The sequence below is a fragment of the Triticum aestivum genome, chromosome 5A, assembly GCF_018294505.1.
Source record: "Triticum aestivum cultivar Chinese Spring chromosome 5A, IWGSC CS RefSeq v2.1, whole genome shotgun sequence".
NCBI lineage: Eukaryota > Viridiplantae > Streptophyta > Magnoliopsida > Poales > Poaceae > Triticum > Triticum aestivum.
In genome coordinates this window covers 406012483-406024630 of record NC_057806.1, presented here as the reverse complement: position 1 = coordinate 406024630, position 12148 = coordinate 406012483, and positions in this window count along the sequence as shown.

The following is a 12148-nucleotide window of genomic DNA, read 5'->3' as shown; positions in this document are numbered from 1 at the left end:
GATCTTGAGCGAAACCCCGGTCGGATCTCCTTGCAGATGGAACCCGAATAGGTGATAAACCTGGACTAGAGTCTTGTGTGGTTTGTAGGTCGTGGCCGACACCCTCGCCAGACTTCCGCTTGAAGGTTGCCGAGATACATGACGTGTACATGGTGATAAGTGGTGAGAGCATGTGTGAAGAAGTACACACCTGCAGGGTTAACATGATCTATTCGAATAGCTGGGTCCGCGGTTACGGACTTCTTGGATGCTTACGTGGTACATAGACAACTTGAAGTGGATACTCTAAAATGCTCAAGACAAGTGTGAGTGCTATGGATGGCTTTCTCGTAGGGAGACGGGAATGAATCCATAGAAGCGTATTGATGTGGTGATTAGTGGACTCGTGTGCGCCACCTCAAAAGAGTTACCAGCAGTAGTAGTACAGGATAGCCACTGAGTCAAAGCTGGCTTGCTGCAACTAAACTCCACATTACCTCCTTGATACAAATGCATGTATGATAGGAACTGATGTAAGTCTTGCTGAGTACCTTTGTACTCATGTTGCTTTATTTATGTTTTTGCAGCGGAGACTTCGGGCTTACTAGTTTACGTGGACTTCGACAAGTATCTTGTGTCGGATTTCGGGTTCCGGCTGACCCTGGAGGTTCGAACTCTGGGGTGCGCGCAGAGATCTCTCCCCTACCGATCTATGTCTGATCTTCTCGTGCGAACTAAGATGAAAACGATGAACAACACAAGGGACACGAGATTTATACTGGTTTGGGCCACCGTTGTGGTGTAATACCCTACTCCAGTGTGTGGTGTGGTGGATTGCCTCTGGGGCTGATGATGAATAGTACAAAGGAAGAACAGCCTCGCAAGAGGTGTTCTTGGGCTGGTGCGATGAACTGCTTGGGTCAGTTCAGTTGCCTCTCTCTCTATCTCTCTACTTAGGCTCTATCAGATTTCTCTATGCCTATGGCCGGATGGATAGCTCCATCTCTCCCCACTCTGTGGTGGCTAGCTCTATCTATAGAGGCCCTGGCCCTCTCCCCGAAATAATTGAGCGGGAAGGGCGCCAATAATTGGCCATTTTGAAGGGGAACATCTAGTACAAGTTATCCTGACCAAAAGTGGTCTTCGGCTGCCAAAAGCTCCGGTGATGATGACGTCTTGGGCTCCACGGTGACCTCCATCCGGCCGTCCGGCTGGTCTTGGTCTTGTTGCACCGGAATGGTAACCTTTGCCTGATACCTTGGCCTATGCTTGCCCCCTTTGCACCAAAGGGGAAACAAGGACTCTGCCCAGGCCGGCGCCCGCCTGGTGCCCACCTGGCCTTGATCGTCATGGCTTGCATCACTGGATCCTCGCGAGGTACCCTTGCATTGATCTCTCCGCCTCCTCGCGAGTCCTACCTGATGAGGACGTACTTGAGGAAGCTCTCTGTCGTCCGCCCCACGAGGCTTGGCCCCTCGCGAGGGTCTTGAGTTTGTGTTGATGGAGATGGGCCTTGCTGGGCCCCCACTTGAGCCACGCCGCAGGCCGCAGGCAGGCAAGTCTGGGGACCCCCGTTCCCAGAACACCGACAGCTTGTACCTCAGCTACAATCTTGATCGGATGTTGTGGATAGTCAGGCTCCTCAGCCTTTTTCTTTTGTATTTGTGTGTACTCAGACATGTAATGCTTCCGTTGCTTGTATGCTCTGAATGATGGGTCATGTGACCCTTGTTTGTATTTAATGCTATGTGGCCCTTCTGGGCCTTTATCTATATGAGTTTGCGTTATGTTGTGATGCCATGTTGTACAGCACATACTTGCATGTTATGCGTACGTGTAACATGTATTGCTATGTGTGGGATCCAACAACCTAGTTGTCTATCCTTGGTAGCCTCTCTTATGGGGAAATGTAGTCTAGTGCTTCCATCGAGCCATGGTAGTCTGCTACAGCCTGGTTTAACGGAGTCTTGCTAGCCCAGCACTACTGCTTCGGAACACTTAGACTGGGCGGCATGTGATTCACTTCGTTCCTGTGTCTGTCCCTTAGGGGAAATGTCACGCGGTGACATCGAGTCCTGCCTAGCCTGCTATAGCCCGGTTTACCGGAGTCCTGTTAGCCCAGTTGCTACAACCCAGATTCACATGCTGCTGACCGACATGCTCGATGTTGTTTCATGTATGCCTGTCCCCGTAAGTTACTGCCACTTTGGGTTCACGACTAGTCATGTCGGCCCGGGTTCTCTGTCATATGGATGCTAGCGACACTATCATATACGTGAGCCAAAAGGCGCAAACGGTCCTGGGCCATGGTAAGGCGACACCCGTGGGAATACCGTGCGTGAGGCCACAAAATGATATGAGGTGTTACATGGTAGATCGGTGTGACTTAGAATCGGGGTCCCGACAGTAGAGCAACAAGATATCGCGAGGAAAGAAAGGGGGACCAAGCCTTAACGGGACATGTGTTCACCGAGTTTTTATAATAAGGAAGATGAACACGAAAAACATTATAGACCCTTACATGCCCCCTCGGGCTGATTCGCGATCCTCCGCAGGAAACAAAATCTGTTACTAAGGGGAATCCTATCTACACCCTCCCGTGGCGGACGCCATCATCAACAGTGGGCCACGGGAGGCCGGCGCCAAAACCATCCAGATCAGCGGCAGCGGCGACAGGACGCCGCGACCCTGCTCCGAGCGCGGCGAGAGCTCGGAGGGACGTAGCTGTCGTCGCTCGTATTTGGATTCTCATAAAGCTCAGGAGAGCTGCTGGACTCCCAAGGGCTGCTGCTGCTGGAGTGCTCGCGAGCGGGATGCGCATCAACCTGGCGCTCCCCTCCAGGGCAGCACTCTAGGTGACGGCCCTCCGCGTCGAAGACCTTGAAGGATAGCATTGAGGCACCGTCATACTTGAAGTGGATCGCGAGGGCTCCCCTCACGCGGCAAACCCGCGCGATCTCACCCCAGCCACGAGTCATGAAGATCTTACCGGTGGGGACCGCTTCGATCTCTGCTCTGGTCGCCGGGACACTGCAGTAAGCATGCTGCAGGTAGAGCTCGAGCGGCCCCCTCGGCGGCATCAGGTCGGAGAAGAACCGCGGGAAGCGGATCCAGGAGCTTGGAGGCATCGGCGCCCACAGCACCAACTCGCGCGAGGAGTCGGCGGCGTGCACCCCAGGGGCAGCGGCACGCGACGCCGTGGCGTGGCGACCCTGGACGCGGCGTGTGCGGTGCTTCTCGTCACTCCGTCCTCCCAAGCCCTCGGCTCGGGCGTACAAGGGGAGCGGGTACCCGGGTGGAGGCCACTCGCACCATGGCCTCGCCACCACTTGCATCGCCGCTTCGTCACGGCGATGGATCGACCGCTTCTTCAGTGGAATTGGCCCCGGATCGTCACGGGGAGCTTTTCCTTTCTCCTTGGTGGAAAACCTTCTAATGGGCGCCATTGTTGTCAGAAGAGGAGCAATGAGGGTGAAGCGAGCAACGAAGTGATGGGCAACGGGGGCTCCGCCCCCTCCCCATTTATAGCAAGAGAAGGCCAACCGGTGTCTCCCACGATCGCAGGTAATGATGGTTTTCCTTGCATGTCGCAGGGACTCGTCAAATCATGCAGTTGCCGAGGCAGCGTGGGGAAGCGGGGACACCCATGTCCAATCAACCGCCATGCGTCGACCATGGCCGCAGGCTTTTGGGGCACGCGGCGCTCCGATCTTGACCCTTGGCTTCGCCGCGAAGCCAAGCCCGAGTGCACCTTGGGCCTGAGGGCTACTTTCGGTGTTTTGGGAACGGGGGTCCCCAGACTTGTCTGCCTGCGGCCCACAGCGTGGCTGAGCAGTGGGCCGTATGGCCCATCTTCATCAACAAGGCACCCAAGACCTTCGCGAGGGTCCGAGCCTCGCGAGGCGGACGGCACAAGACTTCCTCTGGAGTGGCCTAGCCAGGCAGGCTCACTAGGAGCGGAGATATCAAGGCGGGGCAAACCTCACGAGGCTCTCGTGACGTGAGCCATGACGAACGATGCCAAGCGGGTACCAGGCGGGCGCCAGTGCGTGCAACGTCCCCATTTCCTCGTTGGTGCTAAGGAGGCAAGCGTAGGCGAAGTGTACCGAGGCATCAGGCAAAGGTTGCCATATTGGTGCAATAAGACCAAGACCAGGAGGACGGTAAGGCGGAGGTCATCTTGGAGCCCAAGACGGCGTCACCCGAGGGCTTTTGCAGGCGAAGACCGCTTTTGTCAGGATAACTTGTACTAGCTGTCCCCCTTCAAATTTTCCCGCCGTTGTTGGCTCCCTTCCCACTCAATATTTGGGAAGAAGACCAGGGCCTATATAATTAGATCTAGCCACCATAGTAGGGGCAATCTGATCTTAGGTAGAACAGACACAGAGCTTGAACTGAAGCAAGCCTGGGTAGATCGAATCCTCACACCACAAGTTCATACGCACAAGAACACCTCAACCTCAGGAGGTTGTTCTTCCCTTGTACTGTTCATCATCAACTCAAAAGGCAATCCACCACCACCACACTGGAGTAGGGTATTACACCACAACGGTGGCCCGAACCAGTATAAACCCTGTGTCTCTCTCTGCGTTGTCAGTTCGTCGAGTTCGTCCGCAAGATCTTAGCGAGCTAGAGCATAGATCGGTAGGAGGGAAAGACTTCACTCGCACCCCATTGTTCGAACCTTAAGGGTTTGCGGGAACCCCACATCCAACAGCAGCAACGGCGCCGCACTCACGGCGGGAGCAAGCAAACATACGGGTAGCGCTCACCGTGGCAAGGGAGCTGCTACGATGCAGGCTGATGGAAAGTGGTCGGGATACACTGCTGGAGCATGTTGCCGAGCTACTGGATGCAGCAGCCTCGGGAGCACCACCCTTCTGCTATCGACTTCCTCCTCAGGCCACTACAGGGCCACGTGGCGAACCTCACCACAGTCGCGCACCATCAACTACGCCCGGGGACTTCATCAACATCAGCACGGCCAGCATCATAGGGGGCTCCGCCGCCCCCATGCCGCCCGCGACAAGCACGAGCGCAAGCATCACCCCCCACGGTCCTAGATGGATGCCACGCTACCATCCTCAGGACGCCACCCTGGGCCGAGCAACATGGAGTGTGGGGCACCACGGCGAGGTGTTCGGGTTGACGGCCCCGGAGGCCTATGTGCCCCGCATGATGGACCAAGAGTACGCACCAGAGGATGACCCCGGCTCATTCATTGGGGAAGATTGGGGAGAGGGGGCGCTAGGAACCGAAGCCTTCCAAGAACCAATGGAGAACCACGACGAACGCGCTAGCAACGACAACTAGAGGGTACCACTAATCTCTCAGGAACAGGCTTATGCTAACCATGGGCTGCAGATGAATCAAGTTGCAGCGTCGATCGACGACCCTGGCACGGCAGCACCCGTTCCAACAAGGGAGACACACTGGGGCCGCCAGGAGGGAGCCAGGAGCAAGGCCCCTCCCCACGGCGGGCGATGACTGGCGACACCCAGAGGTAGGCCCTCCGCCGGGAGGCCTTGACAACCCTTCCCCCGGCAGAGGACCTGTGGTCGCCGAGGGCACCGCTGGCGTCCTCTTTCCCTCCTTTGTGTCGTCCCGGTGACCGGTCGGCTCAAAGGAAGTCAAGGTAGCGCAAGGCGGGCCCTCGTCTGGCGATATGAAACAAGGCCGGTACATGTGAAGAAGGCCCAGTGCCTGTGAAGCTCGCCGCCCGTGACACTCTCACGTAATAATGAGTTGGGGTTGTACACGCCCCGGAGTCTCAGCGGTGCTGGCCTCAGGCCCTAGGGCTCCGTCCCACGCCTAGTGGCAGCACTTAGCTCCGCGCTGGTGTCAGGATCCCGATCCTAGGTCACACCAATCTAGCATGTAACACATCATATCACTTTGTGGCCTCACGCACGGTATTCCCACGGGTGCCACCTTACCTGGCCCGGGACCGTTTGCGCCTTTTGGCTCGCGTATATGATAGTGTCGCTAGCATCCATATGATAAAGAACCCGGGCTGACATGACTAGTCGTGAACCCAAAGTGGCACTAACTTACAGGGACAGCCATACATGAAACAACATCGAGCATGTCGGTCAGCAGCGTGTGAATCCGGGCTGTAGCACTAGGCTAGCAGGACTCCGGGAACCCGGGCTGTAGCAGGCTAGGCAGGACTCTGGATGTCACCGCGTGACATTTCCTCAAAGGAACAGACACAGGAACGAAGTGAATCACATGCCGGCCAGTCAAGTGTTCCGGAGCAGTAGTGCTGGGCTAGCAGGACTCTGGTGAACCGGGCTGTAGCGGACTACTATGGCTCATGGAAGCACAAGACTACATTTCCCCATAAGAGAGGCTACCAAGGATAAACAACTAGGTCGTCGGATCCCACACACACAAGGCATTTCAATCATACACACAATATGCTCGATATGTGTAAATACAACATGGCATCACAGCATAACTCTACGACTCAAGTATTTATTCATTAGGCTCCGAGGAGCCAAGTATTACAAACATGGGTCTCATGACCCAACATACAGAGCATACAAGTCAAAAAACATGCGGAAGCTTAACATGTCTGAGTACAGACATCTACAAATGAAAAAGGCTGAGAAGCCTGACTGTCTACCAGATCCTACCGAGGGCACAAGATTGTAGCTGAGGTATCAAGCTAAACGTCGAAGTCCACACGGAACTAATAGCGAGACTGATGTCTCTCTGCAAAACATAAAATAAGCAAACGTGAGTACAAATGTACCCAGCAAGACTTACATCAGAAATATCTAAATATGCATCAGAATCAATAAAGGGGGTGGTGGAGTTTAACTGCAGCAAGACAGCTTTGACTCGGTGGCTATCCTAAACTATGACTACAAGTAACTCTTTTGAGGTGGCGCACACAAGTCCACATATTCACCATATCAATACACCACTATGGATCCGCTCCCGTCTCCCTATGAGAAGGCCATCCATAGCACTCACGCTTATCTTGCGCATTTTAGAGTATCCACCTTCACTTGTCTATGAACTATGCAAGGGGTCCAAGTTTCCATATCCGAGGAATCGGGCTATTCGAATAGATAATGATAACCCTGCAGGGGTGTACTTCTTCACACACGCTCTCGCCACTTACCACCATGTACACATCATGTACCTCGGCAATCTTCAAGCGGAAGCCTGGCGAGGGAGTCGGCCACGACCTGACTAACCACACAAGTCTCTAGTCCAGGTTTATCGCCTATTCGGGTTCCATCCGCAAGGAGATCTGGCCGGGGTGTCGCTCACGGCCCCAAACGATGCGAGTAGGGTTCCCAAGCCCACCATCCGGGTGCCACTTGGTACACCATGCCACTGTGCCTATTCTGTCCCAAGCCCACTTGTATCGGGTGCCACTTGGTAGACTAATAACACTACCTATAAACACCAGAAACTAGTTGCAACTCCTGGACAGAGATCAGGTTGGTTAATAAGTTGAGAGGGGCACTTAAACATTCCAATGCGTGGTAGTAACTGTTCATGGATCACAAACACAGAACTCAGTTCCTGAGGACGGCTGCAATGAGACAACCCACCATGTACTCCTACATGGCCTCTCTCCGCTACCTTTGCCAAATCGTGTTCACACACTTAACTCTCAACAGTAGGACATGTTCACCATATTCCGATTCATCCCTGATGAATCAGACCTGACTCAGCTCTAAGCGATAGCAGGCATGACAAACAAGCATGAATGAGTAGGCACATCAGGGCTCAAACAACTCCTACTCATGCTAGTGGGTTTCATATATTTACTGTGGCAATGACAGGTCATGCAGAGGAAAGGGGTTCAACTACGGCAGCATGTAACAGTTGAAGCGTTGTTGTCCTAATGCAGTAAAAGAGAGCAGGATCGAGAGAGTGTGATTGTATCGGAATGAACAAGGGGGTTTTGCTTGCCTGGCACTTCTGAAGATGATATAACTCTTCATTGGTGTCATCAAACTCATCATCGGAATGTCATCTACTGAGAGGGGACAAATACCGGCAAACATAGAAAGAACACAATCAATGCAATGCAAAGAGATGCATGAATGTGACATGGCAATATGTTGTTGATTGGCCTAATGCAACTAGCAACAAGTTAAATGGAGTTGGTTTGAACCAAAGGTTCAAATTCAAACTCCATATGTGAGGGTTTAAATGCGGTTTATATGATTTGTCCTAAACAGCAGTTATAAGTTGTTCTAACATGCATGAAAATGGTACAGATGGATAAATTGAATTTTTTAATCATTTTTCATATATAAATTATTTCATTCTGAGTTACGGTTGATTTTATATGAATTTTAGAAGTTTATACTAATTTCTGGAATTTCCTGGATTATTAATAATCCAAAAAAACACTTATTGCATCAGGGTGACGTCACTGTGTTGTCAGCAGTCAATAGGGCCAGTACAGGTCAAATCTGATCAGTGGGGTCCATCAGTCAGTGACACGGTGATTGTTAGTGTCGCTGACAGGTGGGGCTGGGTCAACAGACACGTCAGCAAAATCAACCTGATGTGTGGGCCCAGTGGATTAGTCTAAGTTAAACAGGAAATAAATGTCGGGGATTAATTAGGGCGTGGGGCCGATCCGCCAGTGGCACATGGGTTAAGCTAACCGCGGGGTTAGTGGCTAAACTAACCTGCCACGTTACCTAACCGGCGTTTAACCGCCGGCGCTAACAGAACGCGGCGGCGCTCCTCGTCCGGCCATCTCCGGCGACGGGAGCTTGCATGGCTGGGCTCTACGGACAGGTTGCGGTGAGGCGCATCTAGTGGAGCACGCGGGGCGAGCTGGGGTGGTCAGTGGCAGCGACGGTAGCGAGCTGGGCAGCGGCCGGAGCTCAGGTTCACGGGGACGGCAGCTAGCGAACGGGAACGAAAGGGGTGAGCAAGGGGGAAGGGGTGGGTGCTCACATCGGTCCATATGAGCAGCTCAGCCGGCCCGGGGAAGCTCTGGAGCGGACGGAGTGGCGAAATCGATCTCGATGAGCCAAGCTTGAAGAAGATGGCATGGAGGTCGCTTCGGGGCGTCCGGCGTTGCTTGGCTCGGTGGAGATGACGAGGACGATGTCGCGGAGCTCGTAGGCACGTCAGAGGGGCGAGGCGGAGGCGGTGGCTGCGACAGCAGCGATCGGCGGCGACGAGCTCGCTCAAATACGAGAGAGAGAGATACAGGAAAGGGGGTGAGAGCGAGGGAGAGTGGGAGAGTGTCAAGGGGGTCTGCGTGGCGTGCACGGAGGCATCCAGGGCATCGGCGGCAAGCAGGAGCTGGCGAGGCGCGTGCCGGCGCGTGGCGACCACGCGCGCTGCGTCCTCCTGGCAAGAGGAGAACAATGATTGGCCACTGGGCCAGTCGGGCCGGTTGGGCTGTCATAGTGCCGGGCCGGTTGGGGCGCTAGGTGGGCTGCGGTAAGTGCCAGGTAGGTTTATGATTCCCTGTTTCCTTTTTGTTTTGTTTGTTTTTATTTATTTATTTGCCACTGATTCCAAATTCAAAACAATTTCAAACCAGTGCCAAACTTTCTATAAATATTCATGTGGCTTAGATAGGATTTTCCAAAGGCACACAAATATTTGAGAGGCATTTGGGGATACATTCCATATACTAGGAATATAAATTCAAATTCAAATACAATAGTGGTTTAAATTCAGTGCCCAAAATATTCCTCAAAAATGTTCACTATTTTTGGTTTGGTCTCAAAGCCATGCCAAATTATCGAACATTAATGAAGGCATTTTGGAAACAATGAATGCAATTTAAAGGGTTCTTGCCCTTCTTTTAAAATGATTTCTGAGGCTCTTACTTTCCTCATTTCAACTTTCAGAATTTAGACATGATGCACACATGAAGCTAGCTTAGTGCAAAACCAGAAGCTAGGGGTGTGACAGCTGGTGAGAAGACTTTAAGACCAAAAGAAAAGACTAGGTGCCGGACGCGGCCTTTTGCTTTGGATCTCTCTTTCTGTAGCTTTGCTTTCTGGATCTGGATTTGAGTTGAAGCTGAGTTTTTATCGATGCACGCGGGGGAGCCTTTTCTCGTTCGAGCAATTTCTTGCCTTCTGGATCTCTTTTTTCTAGGATTCATGTCCATCGCATTCCCCTCACGAGCTCCTCGCAAGCAGGACTGCACGAAGCACGCGCACGCCAAGCGTGCGCTAGCACTACAACTAGTGCTCACCTCTCGTGGGGCCCCTTGTGACGGGGCGACAAGCTCCGCAGGATTCCTAGAAACTCGACGCCTTGCGACCCAGCTCAAAGCTGGTGCTGACTTAGGTAAACCATGACAGAGAACTCACACCTGGACTCATGAGTCCGCGAGGATACAAACTCACACCACATAGGAAAGTAAAAAAACTGCAATTTGCTTACATGAGGGGATCCCCCTCCCAAAATGCTCTCACTAGTTCTCCAAGGGCCATGCTCGAGCTTCGTGTGCAGGATGAAATGACAGGAGAACATGGGATCAGCCAGAAATGCCGCTCGCTACATCACCCGCGGATGCGTCACTCGCGTCATCATCGTCTTCGTCGGCATCGTCGCCGCCACCGGCGACGCCCCCGACACCGTCATTAACCACATCGCCTTCGTCTACGACAACCACGACCCGGTCATCTTCCGAAGTGAAGGCCCTGACCAACGCGTCCACGTTGTCTTCAACCCAACGCGCCAGGTCATCCCGGACGACTGTGGGAACGGGAGCAATGGGGGCATCGAAATCAAAGTTGGGGTCGGCATTAAAAAGGTGGCTGAAAACATGGGAGAAAGCGCGCTCAAGCAGGACACACCCCCTTTCCTCCACAAGTTGCCAAGCTCTAGCAGATCGAGCCTCTAGGCGCGTCACCACCTTAGTGAAGAAGATTAGATGGCTGGCATAGTCGTTCGAGTGAGGGGCCGGCACCTCTACATCGCAAATATGGCCTAGGGCGGTGTTGGCCCTGTTTCGGAGATCCTGAAGCATAGGAGCATGCTTGCGCTCCAGCGTTCGTCGTTGGAGCACCTCCTCCATGTTCTGCCGTGCAACAGCCTCAGTGTCATCAACCCGCCTATGAAGGGAGCGCAGCTCGGCGTGGGCAGAGGACAAGTCCGCCTGCGCCGTAACCAGGGCGGCGGCCGTGGCCTCCGCGCGCCTCCCAGCCTCGTCCAACCTGGGCCTGAGGGCAACATCCCTTCTCGCATCCTCCGTACCAGCGTGCTTCAGCTTCAGGTCGTACCTACCCTCTAGGTCCGCGCGTGCCTCGGCCACCTGACGATTCACCTCCTCCTCAACTCCGGCCATGCGAGCCCCGACGGCATCTTCTGCTTGAGCAACTTGACGCTCCCTCGTCTCTAGTCGCTCAAGCTCGAGGCTGCGCTCCATAGCTTCCAAGGCCAGCGTCTCACCGCGCTTCCGGACCTCCTCATCCTCCACGGGCGTCCCCCTCAGGGATGCAAGAGCGGCCCTGCGCGCCTCCACCTGCTGCTCAAGGGACGCGCTCCACGCCTGGAGCTCCCACGTGCGTTCCTCCACAGCCTCGCGGCGACGGTCAGCCTTGCGAGCCTCTTCCAAGGCTCGCTGGCGGGCTTCATGCGCGATTATGAGGGATGCCTCGGCCTTCGCATTCTCAAGGTCGCACTGGTAGCGATCGAGGTTGATGGCCACCCTCAGCTTGCACCGCTCCTCCACTAGCTGGAGACCTTCAGCCTCAAGGCGCGAGTCGACACCCGCGAGCTCTTCACCAAGCCGGCTCATCGCGCCCATCCCCTCCTGGAAGAGCTCATGATGAACTATGCTCCACCCGCGCTCAAGCTCGAACGCACGACCCACCTCATCCTCCACCTCGGGGGCCGCGAGCGGGGCGGCAAGTGGCATGCCACCCCCCGGCAGGGGGCTAGGGGCTGACGCCGTACCTGCTGCCAGCCCGTCCTCGCGAGAAGCTCGAGCCGGTCGTGGCTCGCTGCTTGAAGAGGAACCAAAGATCAAAGCCAACCAACTGCTGCCCATGAGCAAGGGAGGAGTCTTGGGCATGCCCACCAAGCTCCACGCCAGATCAAGGGGGAGTGGTGGCCAAGCTGCGGGCTCAGCGCGCCACGAAGGCAGAGATGCTCCTCCAACCGGCCCAGCTCTAGCAGTGGTAAGAAGGCCAGGAACGCTCAATGCCAATGG